Source organism: Pelmatolapia mariae, linkage group LG3_W (assembly GCF_036321145.2).
Source record: "Pelmatolapia mariae isolate MD_Pm_ZW linkage group LG3_W, Pm_UMD_F_2, whole genome shotgun sequence".
NCBI lineage: Eukaryota > Metazoa > Chordata > Actinopteri > Cichliformes > Cichlidae > Pelmatolapia > Pelmatolapia mariae.
In genome coordinates, this window is record NC_086229.1 from 42,662,627 (window position 1) to 42,681,226 (window position 18,600).

The window sequence follows — 18,600 nt, forward strand, 5'->3', positions numbered from 1 at the left end:
TCAAACCTGAACCCATCTTGCCTCAAGACTGTGGAAATCATTTCTATTTCTCATTTTCTCATTTTCTGAAGGTTCTGCACAAAATGTAAATAATTAGAGTGAATTCAAATTCAAGAATTCAAGTCAGCAGGACTGATAAAGATGCTAATGAGCATGCTCCATGGACTCATAGGACGCCATGGAAGAATTCAGCAGGGAATGAGCTGCATCGTGCGAGCAGGAGACCACCTAATGCAGCCGTGTTAAAGCACTTTGAAAATTAAAGCTACTGAAAGAAGCTCAATGCTTTCACATTTATTTAGGCATGAAAATGAAGAGCTGACACTTGGCTGGGCTTTCTGTCAGCCATGCTCATAATGATCTGCATTTTGGTTTCAGAGAGACGTCGGCCGACGTTGGGAAAGTCTGAGCCGTAGAATAAATAGATCCTGGTTTTCAGTGTAATCAGAGGCGATCTGTCCTGCACCGCCCGGCCTCTTCGTCCCCCTCGTCACGCCTCATCATGCTCTCCACCTGACTGCCACTGATGCCATTTTAAAACAGCTCTACTCAATTTGTTCCCATTCATTTGCTGCTCATGGTTCCTTTTTCCTGAACCTGTGTGCCAGCTCCCATCACATTCACCCCCCTGCGTCTCCTGCTCTGCTCCTCGCCGCTCGTTCGGGGAGAAGTCTCGTTTGTGCACAGCTGCTCGAACAGTAGCTTTGGCTGCTTCGATTGCAAATTTGCCTGAAGCGGTCGAGGCTGTGCTGCTCTCCAAAGTGCCCGAGGTCCGTCGTGGAAAGAGTCATTATCGGGAGCTAATCACTGCGCAGCCGAGGTTTAATTAATCTGAGCGTAAGATACAACATTTTATGCACAGTGATAAGTAAAAAGGGAAACACGATGTAAGCAGAGTGTGCAGGTGTTTTAGAATTCACGTCACGCCCTCAGGGCTCAGCAGAAACGTCCACGTGTGATTTTACTCGTCAATATTTTGCAGCAGCAGTGAATAAATCACGGGGCTTCGCCTCAAACCCCGGTCATACACCCGGCGGTCACCGCTGACAATGTAGGAGGGCCAGGAGAGGAAGATGTCAACTCCACGGAGCATCAAGTGGTTCCCTTTCTATGGTCCAAAGGTGTGGAAGTGGATTACAACAACATTGAGGCTTGCCACCCTCTACCCCAAAAAAATGACAGTGACAAAGCAGCCATCATTGTGAGATTTGCTAACAGAAAACACCAAACAGCACTGTTAAAACAAGGAAGGAAACTGAAAGGATCCGATGTCTTCATGAATGAACATCTGACAAAAAGAAATGCGGACATCGCCAGTTTAAACACACCATCAACACGGAAAATAAATTATCAATAATCCATTTTAATAGCAGAAGTCTGTATGCCAACTTCAGCAATATAAAGGATTATCTAAATGAGTTGACAAATCCATTTGGAATTATTGCCATTTCTGAAACATGGATCAATGCGGAAAAAGGACTGGACTTTGGACTGGAGGGATATGATGTGAATTTAGTAAATAGAAGGAACAAAAGTGGAGGGGGAGTGGCTGTGTATGTGGATAAAAACCTAAATTACAAGGTGGTGGAAAGTGTGACAACTGCGACTGCGACAACTGTGGTGATTTTAATATTCACCTGTTGAATCTGAAAAAGCATAAAATGACCGACGAATGCCTAAACACTATGAAAAGTTTGAGTTTACATCCTAAAATAACCAGGCCTAGCAGAATTACACCACTTTGTGCCACCTTACTCGATTTTCACCAACAATATGGAAAACAACACTGTGAGCGGATTATTAATGACATCAGTGATCACCTACCAGTTTTTGCAGTTTATGACACTAATTATAAGAGAAATCAGCATGAAGAACAACTGAGATACAGACGAGTAAGGACAGAAGAAACTATGAATGCACTTAAGAACGATCTATTAAATCAGGACTGGGACAATGTGTACAAAGAAACTGATATTGATATTGCATATGGCACATTTTTAAGAATATTCATGGAATTGTATGATAAAAACTGTCCAACAATAAAATACAACAGAAAGCACAAATATTCAGACAGACCATGGATCACTAAGGGTTTACAAAACGCATGTAAAAAGAAAAACACACTCTATAGGGAATTCCTAAAACAAAGAACAAAAGATGCTGAAAATAAATATAAAAAATACAAAAATAAGTTGACCAATATTATACGTGTATGTAGAAAGGAGTATTATAGTAAAACATTGAACAACAATAAACATAATATGAAGGGAATATGGGATGTTTTAAACGGTATCATTAAAAATAATTCTGGACAACAAAGTTATCCGCAATATTTTATTGACAATGGTAATATTATGGAAAACACTGCTGATGTGGTCAACAGCTTTAATCATTATTTTGTAAATATTGGACCAAATCTGGCAGAACAAATTCCTGACTCACTGCCATCAGTGGACTGTAGTGAAAGCCTGATTGATAGGAACCCTAACTCAATGTTCCTCACAGCAGTGGAGGAAAAAGAAATAATTGACACTGTACACACGTGTAAATATAAAACATCTACTGATTGTAATGATATTGACATGATAATCATCAAGAAGGTCATAGAAGGAAGGACCTCTAACATATATTTGCAACTTATCATTGCAGACTGGAAAAGTTCCAAACAAAATGAAAATAGCTAAAGTTGTGCCGCTAAACTGGGGATAGACACCACTTCACAAATTACAGGCCTGTTTACTACCACAATTCTCCAAAATCCTAGAAAACCTGTTTAATAAACGATTAGACAAATTCTTAGATAAATATAAATTACTCTCTGACAGTCAATATGGATTCAGATCAAAAAGATCAACATCTCTGGCATTAATCGAATCAATTGAGGAGATTACAAATGCTATAGATCAGAAACAGTATGCAGCTGGACTATTTCTGGATCTCAAGAAAGCATTCGACACAATCAATCATGACATATTAATTAATAAACTGGAACGGTACAGGATCAGGTGGGTTGTACTGCACTGGGTGAAAAATTATTTAAGTGACAGGAAACAATTTGTGAAGCTGGGTGTCCATTCCTCATCATGCTTGGATATTGCTTGTGGTGTTCCACAAGGCTCTGTACTGGGTCCAAAATTATTTATTTTTATATAAATGATATTTGTCTGATATATTAAAATTAGTATTATTTACAGACGACACAAATATTTTTTGTTCTGGGGGGAAAATAAGGAGCTGCTGGATACAGTTACTTCAGAAATGTGCAAAATAAAAAAATGGTTTAACAGTAACAAACTATCACTAAATCTAAGTAAAACTAAAATAGTCTTATTTGGGAATTCCCTTAGAAATGCCCAAGTGCAGATTCATATAGATGGTGTGGAAATTGAAAGAGTACTTGAACATAAGTTTCTTGGTGTGATTATAGAGGATAAATTAAACTGGAAGTCTCATATAAATCATATACATAACAAAATTTCAAGAAGTGTTTCAATCTTGAGTAAAGTAAAACACATTCTGGACCACAAATCACTCCACATTCTCTATTGTTCCCTGATTGCACCGTATGTGCATTACTGTGCAGAGGTTTGGGGCAATACTTGAGGGGGGAATTAAATTTAAAACATCCTTGTATCCGTACAACATTAAAAAGTTTTTGCATCTCTGTGTGTGGAGTGAAGCTGTGGAACAGACTGAGTGAAGATATGAAGCAATGTCCGAGCATGGCGCAGTTTAAAAAGCGGTTTAAGGATATGGTTTTTACAGGGTACAGGGAGGAGGCAGAGATTTGATCGGGTGTTCTTGTCCAATATTTTCATGTGTGTGCGGGTGCACAGGTGTGTTGGTATGGGTATATATATCTGTAGGTTGTGTATCCTTTGAAGTGTTACTGGGGTTATTAAAAATGTGTATATGTGTGTATGTGTATATATGTGTGTATGGATAGATAGAAAGATAGATATATATATATAAAATGTAATTGCAAGGAGGTATTTCTGTAGTCTATTGATTACTAGATAGTGGAAAAGGGGTGGGATTAAATAAGCTTATGCTTCTTCCTGCTCCTTTTTGAACATGAAAGTTATTTGTAGTCGTGGTTGCTCGTTTTCCTTTTGTTTTGCTTTGTTTGTTTGTGTCATATGCCGTGGGAGTGTCTGGTCGGGTGTGGTCCAGGTTCCTGTTGTCCATCCCCTGGGGTGGAGTTGGCCAGCTCATCACCTGCTTCCAATTTCCGGGCCTCCGTCTAGAGGGTTTTTAAGCCAGCGCTGCCTGCCACTCCTCGCCAGTTCGTCCTGCTACCACCCGTGGTAAACTTGGCCTCCTCTGTGCTTGGACTCTGTGTACCTGGATCGTGGGTTAATGTGTTCTCTGTCTCCTGTGTTCTCCAGATTCATCAGCAGCACTGGTCCTGTTTCCATCCCGTTCTCCAGTCTGCCTAGAACCCTAGGACTACACACCCACCCGCTCCTCAGCCTGCCCTCCAGCCCGTATTTCAACTCCCCTGGACACCTTGGAACCTGGACCAGCTTCCCCACACTCTCAACCATCCCTGGGACGCTCCCACGGCAACCCCTTCCCCGCCTAATAGCCGGTGTTTTCAAAAGTTCCCGCCCATGTTCTCCTTGTGTTCAACGTCCGTTTCGCCGCCCTTGGGCCCCCCTCAGTTCCTGCGAATAATTGCTGTTAGACCCAGTCCTGTTTAAGTTCCTTTTCCTTTCAATAAAGTGTACATAGTTCGAGCAATTGAGTCTGCTCCTGAGTCCACTGCATCCTTGTCTGTGACAGTTTGTCTCTTTTTATTCTATGTTGTTGTACTTTTTCAACATGTTCAAAACAAAGATTCAATCAATCAATCAATCAATCTCTCAAGCGTGTGCAGCAGGATGAAAGCACCAGCCTGAGTTTGTATGGAAGATCGTTTGTGCTGGCTTAATAAGACTTAACTTAATAAAATGTTGTCATAATGAGATACAGAAAATCAAGGGGATGAACCAGAGTAGTGTCTACACATCACACAACTTTAGACTCTTTGTTACCAGCAGCACTGAAACACATCATTAGTCTTAAATATCAACACTCCACCGGGTTCTTCTTCTATTCATTTAGTTAAATCAGTGAAACGTGACAAAGATATGACAGTTTTTTATAAACGAGGAGTCTTCTTCACGCAGTAAGTTTAATTATGGAGTTCCTCTGTTCCTCAGGACATGTCCTTCAGTTTTCAGGCCCCTCTTCTGTGGAACCAGCTTCCAGTTTGGATTCAGGAGACAGACACTATCTCTACTTTTAAGATTAGGCTTCAAACTTTCCTTTTTGCTAAAGCATATAGTTAGGGCTGGACCAGGTGACCCTGAATCCTCCCTTAGTTATGCTGCAATAGGTGTAGGCTGCTGGGGGATTCCCATGATGCACTGGGGGTTTATACACCTCTCTGCACTGAATCATTAGTTATTCTTACTCTCTGGGATGTATGGTGTGCAGACGCTGACACTGAGCATGTTCACATGGTCACTGCGAGTGAGTCCATGAGAGTCAGAGAGCAGACACTGAGCCGTCCATGAGGCCGGTAACATGGAGCCCTGAGCCAGCAAGGACAGAGGGAACGAGGACAGAGGCAGCAAGGACATAGAGGGCAGACTGCAGGAGGGAGAAGGCACAAGTTAATGACATGCAATCGTTGTAAATAAGCACGAGGAGGAGAGTAGAGGGAGGTGCTCAATGCAACATGGGCGGTGTCCCAGCAGCTTGAACCTATAGGAGCATAATTAAGGGATGGTTCAGGGTCACCTCTGTCGGATAAATCTGACTTAACGCAGAGTCTTTTTAATAAAGTGCTGTGAGTAATAGTGTCAGACGCAACACTGACACCAGTCCAGTGCCTCCACCTGTGAGAGGATCTTCTGTCACTGCTGTTGTCTCTGCTGCTTTGTACTCGGGTTATTAAATGATCACGTGTGAAATAAATATAAAAATATTCATTTGTCCATCTGAATGAAAATAAAGTATACTTGCCTGGAGACGCTGAGAAAACGCTGACTCAGACGTCTGCAGGAGTCTGTGTAGAGACGACCTCAGTCCATTATGTGTCGATTCCTGTGGGTGGTGTCAGCTGACAGATGCAATAACACGCTGGGACGTTCTCCCTCGGGGTCCTGGCTCCCGTCTAGGTTTCTCCATGTCTTTGTCCATTCTGATCGTTTCATCTCCCTCCAGGAATTTGCTGATATTTACGAGCCCTTACATTGATGCTGAACAAGCCAATCACAGGAGCTGCAGGTGGTGCTGATGTTTCAAAGGGACGATGTAGCTACAGCGTTCCCGCCAAGGCACAAATCCTCGACAACACACCAATCACCATGACGCCTTCATGTGGGCGTTTACCCAGTAGCCAGTGCAGCTTTTGTGCAGTCTCATTGGCTCAGAATGTGTCAGTCACAAGTTGTAAGCCAATGAGCTTACCCCTTCTTTCTGGCTCTAATAAGCGGCGTGGTTTACTACATCAGCAACAAGCTCACAGATAGGGGGCGCCAGTTTTCCCACAGACTTCTGAAAGCAGAGGAACAACTGCGCTGACATCACACACAGCTTTAAACACAGCTCTGGATGCTACATCTATCTCTGACCTGCGACCTCTGGAGCTTTTTCAGATTCTTCTGTACTTAACAGCAACTTCAACTAAATTCTGTCACAGATCCGAATTTTGGTGACAGAGAGTAACACAGCGTTCACAGAGGGGTGGACGTGATATAGAGCAAAACCAAGAGAAGTGGAATTATGATAAATGTCAATCTAAACATGTAAACGTGTTTTGTTCAGACTGGCCCACCTGCTAAGGAGGAGATGGGGTGCATGCAGGTACGTGCATACAAACATACGTATGTGCACGAAGTGATGTAGTGTGGAAACTGAAAGCACAGCTGGATTTGTAGTTCTTTTCCTTGTTCCCAGCGTTAGCCGGCCTCTGAGTAACTGTGAGCTCTGCTCTCACTGAATCACATTTTTCTGCCTCCAGGCATAAAATGCAGCTTCAAGAAAATACGATTTTCGTCCTCAGAAACAGAAGAAATGAGTTAAGATGGAGATTTTATGCAGTGACTCATAGCAGCACACACACACAGCTAGTCCCTGCTGAGGGATCTCGCCCTGAGGCTCTTCCACTGTCAGTCCTGGACTGTTTACCTTCGCAGCTGTAGACTTTGTTTCATTGGCCGTATGTGGGTGTGTGTTTGTGTGAGCGCAGCAGAGTGTGTAACTGTACACTTTGGCTCATTTGGGAATGCAACAGACAGATTTTCTCGGAGCTTTGTGCAGCGCATCAGGTGATCTGTTTCTGTGCGGCATTTTCATGTGACAGAGACGGTCTCTCAGTTTCGTCGAGCGCGGGTTTACCTGGGAGGGCCTGGGGGAGGAAATACAGTTAGGTCAAACCATTAAGACCATTAAGACCACTCCTCTGCGACGCACAATGCTTAATGGCACATGTCGAGCTATCGGAGGTCTCGTGGAGTCAGAACGGTTGGACTCATCGGGTTTATCAACATGAAGCTCAAAGTGCAGGGTAGATGATGTGCCTCAAACATTTTGGCCATAAGGTCGATGACATTGTGACTTACTGAAGGTAAGTAATGAAAGTCATTTTGTAGCAGATTGCATTACTGTAGGAAAAGTAATGAGTACTGTGTAATAGATTACTTCTTTTGACCATATTTCAGTCCAGTCTGTGATCTCCTCTAAGGCTGGTGTTGGTGCCTGAACCAAAACAAACAATCAGTGGATTCAACTCAGCTGACCCTGACACCACCACCTCCACCCTGAGGCGGTGCAATCAGTCGTTGCTTTGACAGTTTTAAAGTAAACTAGCAAACATGTATCAGACTCCTGGTGTTTTCTTCATCACTCTTTATGGTAAATGACCCCGTGCACGTATGTACAAAACACCAGCTTCAGTTACAGCCAGGGGCGATTTTAGCCCATTTTTGGGGGTGCTTCAGCACCCCCAAAATGAATCAAAGCACCCCCAAACATTTCTTACTTTTTTTGGACAATATTTTCTGTTTTTGGGACACACTACTGAAAATATAAAAAGCATACAGTACTTAATTGAGATGGAACATTTTAACAACAAAAGTATAGATAACCCGTCCCCCCTCCCAAAATGGTTTGTTCCAGCTCGGCTCATCCCGGACTCTGGCTCTAGCTCCGTTGCTGCCAGAGAGATGGTGGCTGAGATGCAGCAGAGCGGAGGTTTAAGTGCCTGGCTTAAAACAGGACATATTAGCTGCATTTAACCTTCAGTTACTCTTTATATAGTTAGGTAGGAATCAGGCCATGTTTCTTTTTAGCTGAAAAACATTACACCCAGGTAGCCTGCTGGGTTGAAAACGTGTTTCCCTACTATGTTTGCTACCCTACAATCCGTCCTGCTCTGTAGTAACATCATTGACATTTGACCGTCCTGTTGCTCCCACTGAAATGTATACAGCCTATTTAAAATCTAAAACTTAACATTGTCCGTAGCCTGCTGCTGTTACCACTGTCCTGTTTGAAATGGAATGAGAGAAACTGGTTATTTTGTCATATGTGCCGATATTGAACCCAAGGCGCTAACTAGCTAACTGACTGGATGCCCATTAACCTTATAACTCCTGTTGTGTGTGTGTGTGTGTGTGTGTGTGTGTGTGTGTGTGTGTGTGTGTGTGTGTGTGTGTGTGTGTACAGAGAGACAGCCAGGTTCCTGTTGGATATGAGGAAGTTTTTTCAAAAACAGGAGCCACATTCAGGTAAAAGTGTAAGATCAAATGATCCATCAATCAAGAATAATGTTGGATCAGTGTTTCAATATTCATATCTTTTATTAGATGTACATGTGGTTTGGTTATTTGCCTTTTGGTTGAAAGTACACTGAGAGCGGACTTTTTTATTAGTCATCTTAATAGTATTTTTTTAATCTAATTGAATACAATCTATTTGTGTATGATTGTCAGTCCAAAGAGGGAGAGAGGAAAGAGGAGAACATGAGGAGAAAGTACAAGGTCAAGAAGAACCAGGTAAGAAAACAGACAGGGAATACTAACAGGCAAAACAAAAAAGTTAAACTGGCAAAGAAAAAAAAAAGAACAACTAATTTTACTCACAATCTGGAAGTTGTGTTCTCCCTATATTAAAGCTGCTATACAGAATCTGCAAAACAAACTGGGTTGTCAGCCCTGGCACTGCATTACCATATTGAACTTCAGTCAGAGGAAGTCATGGTTGCCAAAAACATTTTGAAGCTCAAGAGTGAGGCTGGTGCCATCCCAGATATGTTAACATTGTACAATCTTCTGGATAATCAGATCTTCCCCACACTGAAAACTGTTATTCAGGTTGCCCTAACAAACCCAGTTAGCAGCTGTAGCTGTGAAAGGTCTTTTAGGTCTTTTAGTGTCTTGAGTCAGCTCCATACCTGGCTGAGAAGGACCATGGGTCAAAGCAGACTCCAGCACCTGGCTGTGATGCCAGTTGAGAAAGAGATGCTTGAGAGAGTTGACCACCAAAATGTGATAGACAGATTTGCCAACCTCAAGGTGAGGCGACAAAAGAAAAGAAAAAATCTGCAGAGCCATAGTAGCATCTGCAGTAAAGATCTTTTCATACCTTGTATACATTGTACCATAGGCCAAGTTGTCTCCATTTTTCAAATTTCTTTTAATAATATTTTGTAAATTCGAGGACTCTTCTATTTTTGGAGTGTATTTTTTATGTATCTGTATTATATTATACAAACACATTAAAAGTGAATCTCTGTCCAAAAATGCACTCAGTTTACTTTTTACTCACTGTGAGCATCATTCATTATTCTCCCGCAGTAATTAGGGTTAGGATATGTATTTTTGTTTTTATTCCAATCCATTCTTCTTTAGCAGCATTTTAATAAACTTTATCAGATTTGATGGTTTTGTTACAGACTTTTCAAAAAAGTGTTTTGCTTTTCTTTCACAAATGTGGCCTTTAAATTGTGTTAAAATGTAAAAAACACTGATGTCATGTTTTGTGACGAGGACCCAGGCACAGAGAGACTTGATGAATTCAAGAATCTTATGATTTAATAAAGAAATTTGCAGACTTGCACAGAGAGGGTAAAATTATGATGACTGATAATGGAGATGAAGACAACAGACGATGAGGACAGGGAGGAACAGGGGTTTAAATGCACCAAGGAGACAGTCAGAGGGAACTTGGGACTACTGGAGACATTTGAGGATGCAGGGACTGACAGAGATGGGGAAGAAGTCTCATCGTGATGAGTAAAGTTCACCTTGCCTGGATGGGCAGCTCTCTGGGTGCTCAGCACCCCCAAAGCTCTGATCCTAGAATCGCCCCTGGTTACAGCAACAACACGCCAACCATCCTTTTTGAACGCTCAGAACAAGCATCAGGTAAATGCTGAGACCATAAACTCATCAAGTGTTGACTGCGGCCATACAATACATTTTTATTATCTGGTTTTGTTTGCAAGCAGAGGAGTCGCCCCCTGCTGTCCACGAGAAGGACGGCAGGTTTACGATGCTTCTGGCTTCATTTTCAGACCCAGAGGCTCTAAGTCTGTGAATCTTTCATATGAAGTGCATGAACTCATCTGAGGTTCAGCAGAAGTTGCTGGCCGTGAATTAACTGGCTAAAACGCATAGTTGTAGCACAGTGGCTCTATTTTATTCAGCCACAAACACACTCTGAGACAGAGAAAAGGGTGTGATGCGGTCGGGTACCTGTGCAGCTGCTATCAGTGAGTCAAACTCCAAACCTCAGCTCTCAGAGTGAAAAAGTCAGAGAGGGAGCTGAAGGAGGGATGGAGACACATTCAGCGGCAGAGGGGAGAGGGAGGTAGGAGGGGGGCTGGAGTCAGAGAGAGAGAGGGGGGAGCTGAGTGCAGTCCAGCCTCTGCGCTGTGAAGCGGCAGCCAGTTAGTCCGACAGTGAAGGACACGGAGACGCCAGAGCCTTCCCAGCAGCCGGCGCACACCGGAGCATAATTAACTGGAATAAAGACGCAGAAGAAGAACAGCCGTGTTTCTGCTGTGTTACTGGATAAACAGGGCACGCAGCAGCAGGAGGCACAGCTGAGGAAGCAAGGGAGGAAGGAAGAGGAGGTGTTGGAGGTCCGTGTGTTCGTTTGTCACCTCGCACACTGAGCCCGAGGAGAGCTGACGGTGCCATTGCGACAGGGAGCTCAGTGTGTGTGTGTGTGTGTGTGTGTGTGTGTGTGTGTGTGTGTGTGAGGCTGGAGTAAAGCTTCGCTCTCTGGTCACGAGGAGTTGCTGCTGTTGTGTCTGTTGCTCCTTTTTCTTCTTACTGAGACGTCTGTGCTGCACGCGCGGGCGAGCGACTACCGCCGTGCATCATCCTCTCGCTCGCTCTCTCCGTCTTTTCCTCCCTCCTTCGTCTCCAGCCTTCAGCCGGCTTCTTTGCCGTAACTGTGCCGGGGCTACGACTGTCTGCAGCCTCGCTCGCCCACAGAGTGGAGAGACAGCTGGGTAAGAGTGTGTGTGTGTGTGCAGGGGTACAGGGTGTGTTGCTCTTTTCCTTCAGTCCGCTGCTTTTTCTGCATTTTCTCGCTGCCGTCTCTTTCACTCCACCTCATTTAGACTTCCTCTCACTGCCATCATCTCCATCCATCACCACTTTTGCCCCTCCGTCACCTCCATCCATCACTTTTGAACGACCCATCCATCAGACGTTTGCACCCCTCATTTTTATTCTCTCACACTTTCCTCGCTTTCCTTTCCCATCTTCTCATTCCTCCTTTCCTGCAGCCATCACTCATTTACACCATCGGGTAAAACACACACACACACATCCATGTTCTGTAACCTGGAAGTCATCAGCACTCCGGCGCCTGAAGCTGAGAGGCAGAGGGCCTGACATAAAATCGACAGTGTGGGGCTGAACCCCGATAATCCCTCCATCTTTCTCTTCATCCATCACTCCCCGGCCTCCTCACACTCTCCACCAACTCCACACCTCCCCCATCTCTCTCTCACACACACACACACACACACAGGTGCACATTAATATGTATAAATATATACGAGTGAGCTGAATATGCATTCATGCATCAGCCTGTTTGCATCAGCCGGTGAATAACAGTCAAGTTCCAAGTTAGCCTGCTGTTAGAAACTGAACATCAGCGTGTAGCTGAGCTTACACACACACACACACACACACGAACATGAAGGAACCAGTAGGGAAATTGTTTCATTCGAGTGATAAATTATTCATCTGATGAAAAGTACTCGCATCCTAAAACGTCCCATGTGGTCCAATTTGCAGCTGAAATGTTTATTAATTGTTTGGTGGAGCCTGATTGTGAGCAAATCTTTCATCAGCTCGTGTTTGCCTTCATCATCGCTGCTCGGTTAATTGCTGAGCGCTGGTGAAAGAGCCGATCAGAGACTGACGGCCGACCGCTGAGTCGAACCTGCTGATGTCGTTGGTGTAAACGGATCCGCAGTACTGATCGTAAATGCAAAGCTTTCAGGTTTTGTGCAGGTCATTAAAGTCCTCAAGCATCTTCAGACTTCAGTTTGGCAGGATAACTGTGACTCGCAATCCACTTCAGCTGCTCCACTATCAGTCACGTCCTCACAGGACAGCACAAACCTCCGTCCTGTGGTAAGTGGCGGTCACATGGGCAAAGATCAGCGTTCACCCTCAGAGTGAAGAGCTTTTCAAACTTTATTCTGCAGTAGAGATGGATCCATAAATGTTGGGACGACGGTGGAGTTTTGGAGTTTAACCTTTTAAATCGAGCAGTCACGGCGCAGCTGACGTCAGCTTTAATTCAGCAAGGTGACCTCCGCCCCCACACGACTGCTCAGGGTGTGAGGGGTGGTCCTAAGATGAAGCCCACCTGCTGGGACTAATTGCACAACATTATTTTTGTTTTATTTGAATTTAGTGTTTTGCATAAAAATTGTCTGCAGCCACTGACTGGATGAAGAACTCGTGGACATCAGCAGATGCTGGGTTTCCTCTTTGAGATGCTCTGCAGACTTTTACTGCAGCGCCTTCAGCTTCAGTAACTGAAAACATTTCACTGTTAGCTTGAGATGGACTTTTCCTCACAGCACATGAAGTCCAGCTGTCAGGATTTCCAAAGATCAGACAGACTCCAGAGCAGCACAGCAGACATGGACACAGAGGTAAAGGCTTCATTAAACCATATTTGCAGAAAAGATGGCTCGGTAGAAATCCCAGGGTGAGGAGGAAGATGGAGAAATGAGTGGCAGGTGGGGTCCAGCAAAGGCCCGCTGACAGACAGGTGGAGAGTAAACTCTCTGCAGAGGAGATTAGCAGATTAGCTGCATAAACGTGCCAGCTGAGGAATCCAGCAAGAACCAGACGGACGTCATAACCCACAGGTCCACACGAACCAGAGTCCAACCCAAAAAAACCCAGGTGGAGGCAGGAAGGGAAATATGTTGACGATATAACAACTCCATCCGTTCATCAGCCATATGTGAGTAGTTAGCTTGTTGCTAACTGAAGCTAATGCAGAAACTGGCTTCAGTTTTTCTCTAACAGGCAACAGAACAAAGTGAAAACATTAAAACATGCTCCAAATACAAAATGTTGCATTGCTCGAACTGAAGCAGCCACTTATTCTCATTCCATGGGTGGCCGAGGTAGAGGGTTGGTGGTTTGAGCCAGCGTGCATGCCAAAGTATCTTCAAGCAATACACTGAACCCTGAGTGTGAATGTGAATGGCAGGTTGACACATGTTGTAGAAAAGCTCTATAAGAACCATTTAGTGAAAACTGCAAAGAACTAGCAGTTCTCTTTAGGATAAAGCTAATGTTCTCGAGGGGTGACTGTTTGATTTTTGACCACAGTTCATGTCCCATCTGGAAGCTTTGCATTCCTACTTAGGTTGTCTTCATGTACAGTTGCTGTTTCCTTTGACATTTACGTGCAGTCTGCTTTGGTTTAGGCGCTCAGTAAGGATTAGGCATGCTGTGGAAATGCTCCTGCAGGTAACCTCACCTAACTGCAAGTATTTGATGAACCCAGAAGAAAGGCTCGCACCCTAACTAGGGTTAGAGTTACCGCTGACTGACAGCTCTGTTTGCTTCTGCTGCAACCCAAGCATGCACGCTGCAGTTTGCACTGTTTGATGTAAAAGCATCAGTGTTATTGGGGACATGTGCAAAAAGCCTTGAAGACACTGTGTAGAATAACGTTAAATAAATAAATGTTTAACTGCACGTTCTTTCATGAAGGAAAGCCTTTAATCACACGCACAGGTGTGCTGAGATTGGTTTGCTTTGGAGAAGCAGAAGAGCTCGTTACTGCTACGCAGCGGGATAACCGACGCTCTCGGACGTCTTTCCAAATGTTGTATCTCAGTTTGAAAGAATATTAAATACTGAAGATGAAACATAAGAACCACAGTGGTCTCAGATGGAGACGAGCATGTAGCCTTATTTAGCCATGTGCTGCCCTTTGTGTGTTGTTAACAAGCTAAGCATATACAGTAGCTGGAGAGTGGATTAAGCTGCAGGAGTGCCTTTGTAATCCACTGTAATGGTTTTAAATTCATGGAGACTACAGCTGCAGAGGAGCAAACTTCAAAGGCAAAAAAATCTTCCTAATTGGTTTAGATAAGCTGGATGAAACATGGCTGTAATCACTGCTGTTTACCAGAACAAACGATCGTCAGTACCACTGAAAGGTCCTCTGGAAGGATCCCCTTTTTCTTCTTCACACGCACGACCGGGGACTCGATCCAGCTCTGCGCCAGCGTGTTCCGTGTGAGCGCCGGGACGGGCCTCCCTCAGGGATGTCCCTGGCAGTGATTAGGTGCTCGTAATTGCTGCCGGCGGCATTCTTCAGCGAACAGCCTCTCCGGCAGCGTGTCGCCACTAAACCGCGCTGTGGATGGGGATAATTCACTGTTTGGACAGCGGGCGCTTACGCTCGCTTACTTCAAGAAGGCCACCAGAGCTGAGGCCGCTGAGCGGAGCGGCTCCTCAAATAAACTCGCTCACGTTTGGTATTTCGTCAGCGCTCAACAGTAAAACCACGAGTGGAGGTGATTTGCAGTTCCTGTCGCTCGGCCGAGACCGCAAATCGCCACGGCCCTGATCTGCGACAGCGTCAACCTACCTACACGTGACGCTGCTTCTGTGTCAGGTGCAGCGCGGCGTGTGAGCGATGAGACGGAGCGTGTCATTACGAGAATGTGAGCAATCAGACGTGAGCGCGGCGAGTGGAACGGCGAGCGTCTCGAGGTTTAATGTATGCGTGCGGAGCGCGTTACCCTGCTGCTGTCACTTTGGGTGACAGCGCAGGGTGATGGAGTTTGTTCCGCACGAGCGTCAGCAGCGACTGGAGGCTGCAGGTGTGTGTGTGTGTGTGTGTGTGCTCAGTTTCAGCTTTTACATGAAATTATGCAGCCCTGTGTGTGTCTGTGTGTTCTTATTCATGGCGGTGTTCAGTGAAAGCATGCAGGCAATGCACAGAGAAATAAATTCAGTCTGTTTCATAGTGCTCCAGTGGGAGCTGCTGCAACCCACACACACACACACACAAACACACACACTCCTGTGACAGGACGCCTCTGAGATAATCGATTATTCTCGTTCACGTTCTCCTCGATCAGGGTCGTGACTCCCATGATCAGCTGTTCAGGGTCACTGAGCTCATTCAGATTTCCCACCAGCTGCTGGAACTGAACAGTCTGGCTGGAAACGCTGGTAAAATGGCGGCTTCCTGTCATTCGAGCTTGGGCAGCTCGATGGAGCTTCAAGCAACTTTGACAACATGAGAGAAACTTTGACAACATTCGTCACATTTACTTTGTAATATTGACCGGGTGTACTGTTGTTGGTAACTTCCCAGCAACACATTATAAAAATGAGTATTCAGCTTTAACTGAACCGCTCGCTGCCTCTGTGTGCTCGGCCATGATGCTGTATTATGACAGATTCTCCAGGTCTGTGAACACGGGCCGCTTCACCAGCACTGACACCGACAGAGCAACAACCCAAATGTCCTCGGTGAGGAACGTGAGTCCAAGGACGCGGAGCGATGACGCAGACGAGCAGTGACTGAAGACTGGCGTCTAAACTCAGCGATCCGGTGCTGAGAATGTAAAGTGAGCCTGCGAGTGCTGACGTAATGGCACAAAGCTGAGCAGCTAAGAGACAGGACGAGTTTATGATGCAGAGTAAAAGGCTATGGCTATTTCCTGAAAGCTATATGCAATAATTAGGCCTTTCAACAAAAACACATTTCATTTTTCTGTAAAAAAGTCCTGTCAGGAACATTAACTGTGGAAAAGCAGCTCTGTCCCCGACTCTGCAAGCAAAGCTTCCACCAGAAGAGCCATTACTTGTTAAGGCGCCCCCCTCAGCGACGCACACCATGGGTCAGATGACTGCGTGGCACAAGTCCAGGCTTTGCTGGAGCTGCGGGTGGTGCTAGCAGACAGAGCAGTGGATGGATATCAACTGAACACGGTGAGGTGAACGTATGAAAAAACTTTGAAGTGAATATTTGGTGTGAGCAGCTTCATCCTCGGCTCAGTCTGAACTCTGAGCAGCTCTCCGTCGTCTCTGTGAGGACCTTCAGGATGAGGCTGTGGATCCAGCTCTCCATCAGTCCTGGTCCTCTGATCTTCAGACCAGTTCTTGTGTCATTTTCACGCCTCTGTCGTTCCGTTCTTTAAGAACAGCTTCCTGACGTCCTTCACTGGGACATTCCTGATGAGGCTTCAGTGAACAGCAGATGATCGGCTGAAGGTCCAGATCCTCTCTCAGCTGCCAGGCCTCACACTTTTGTGTTGTAATAAAAGCGTGTGTGGGATCCTTTTTACAAAGCTCCCGTGTCCATGTGTCCGGTCTTTGCTGGATTGTTTCCTCTTTATTAAGGACGTGACTTTCAGACCATCTGCTGTAGTGTTCTCAGGCCTCACACTTCTTCTTCTGTCCAGTTTCCTCAGATTTCCAGGGCCATGCTGCACACCACGCTGAGATATGTTGGTCTTCAGCTAACAGCTCTTTGGGAGTGGTTTCGCAGAGAAACAACCCGAGCTCCGTTTGGAAACACTTTGGTCTCGGTCTGTAGACAAACGACTCCCCGACGCTTTGAGTATTTCCTGTCTCATGTTGAGTCAACAATAATCATCATCCTGTGTTTTACAGCAGCGAGGTGGCGCTCATCTGATTGTTGCACTTGTATTTGTCACTTCACAGTTGTTATCTTTTGTGTTGCACTGGTTTTCCTCACATTGGTGACGAAGAATTCGAACCTGTGTGGTCCAACAAGCCTTTGTTTGATCTCCTGACAGCAGCCATGAAAACACGCCATCGTTTCCAGCATAATTTGGTTAACGTAGCATCGATAATTGATCAAAAAAATAAAATTAAAGCACCGTTACAGTCAGGCGGTTATTCACACCCGGGATATTCAGACAGCTCATTTCATTTCTGTTGGATTAAGATGTTCTGATGACCTGCGACACAAAGAGACAGCGAGAGGTAAAATGAGGAGTCTGAGCGGCAGAGGGAACGATCACATGTGTCCTTGAGGGGAAGGAAGCGGGAAAAGAAGCCGATGCAACCCTCGACAAATTTAAGAGCATGCTGAGTGACGCCCAGACGGCGTCATGACCTCAACCCCGTGTCGCCTCTCTCTGCGTGACTTTCACTTTATGAACCTACACTGTGCCAGCAGCCGCACATCACCCTTCACCCTTCAGCCCGTCCTCTGCTCGCCTCGTTCATCATGTCTTACACGCCAAGTGACATCAGCTAGAAGCTCAATCGCCGCCGTTTGAAAAGCCATTCGCTCAACAAATATGGGTGCTGTCAGCGAGCGAGAATGAGCCATCACAGTTTATGCCGGGCGGGGTGGCGGAGATGTCAGGCCTCGCACTTTTATAATGTAATTAAAGCATGCGTGGGCATCCTTTTTACAAAGCCAATGTGCCAGAGACGTGATGTGTGGTGCACAGCGAGATGAAATGCTGGGTTTTAATTGGAGGCTGTCTCACTTCAGTCAAAGCGGCTGGATGAAGTGAAAGAACAGAAGGAGGGTTTATGTACAAGAAATTCATTATAAAAGCACAGCTGGCACCAACCTGATGTTGCACAGCGACGAGAGACGTAAGCGGCCCAGGAAATGAAAAACTTAGATGTTGAAGATTACACAAGTGGCGATGGAAAAAAATGAAACTACATTTTTCACTTTAGTGCAGGCCCGATGTTCACAGGCTAAAAGTCTGTCAGAATGAGCCCGGAGGTTAGAGTTAGTTCACATGTCTGTGATAATATCTGCGTCACATTTGCACCTTCGTTTCATCACGTCCTGTTCACTTAGATGAAAAAAACACTGTCTGCTCTGCTGGCTGCAAACATTACAGTACATATGCTGCATGCATACAGTACACATGCTGCATGCATACAGTACACATGCTGCATGCATACAGTACACATGCTGCATGCATACAGTACACATGCTGCATGCATACAGTACACATGCTGCATGCATACAGTACATATGTGGGAGGATCAAGCTGTCGTCTAAGCCATTTGTCACCTGCACTGACTCTCTTATTGA

At 45.0% G+C, this 18,600-nt stretch overlaps 1 protein-coding gene across 1 annotated transcript in view; it reads left to right on the forward strand.

The window, feature by feature from the left end:
* Nucleotides 1-10,924: 10,924 nt before the first annotated feature.
* The window catches only part of LOC134624459 (glutamate receptor ionotropic, kainate 5-like), a 204,436-nt gene continuing 196,760 nt past the window's right edge, over nucleotides 10,925-18,600 (forward strand). Inside the window, exon 1 of the mRNA XM_063469425.1 lies at nucleotides 10,925-11,512. The gene's annotated coding sequence lies outside the window, so the exon portion shown is untranslated. The remainder of the gene's footprint in view (nucleotides 11,513-18,600) is intronic.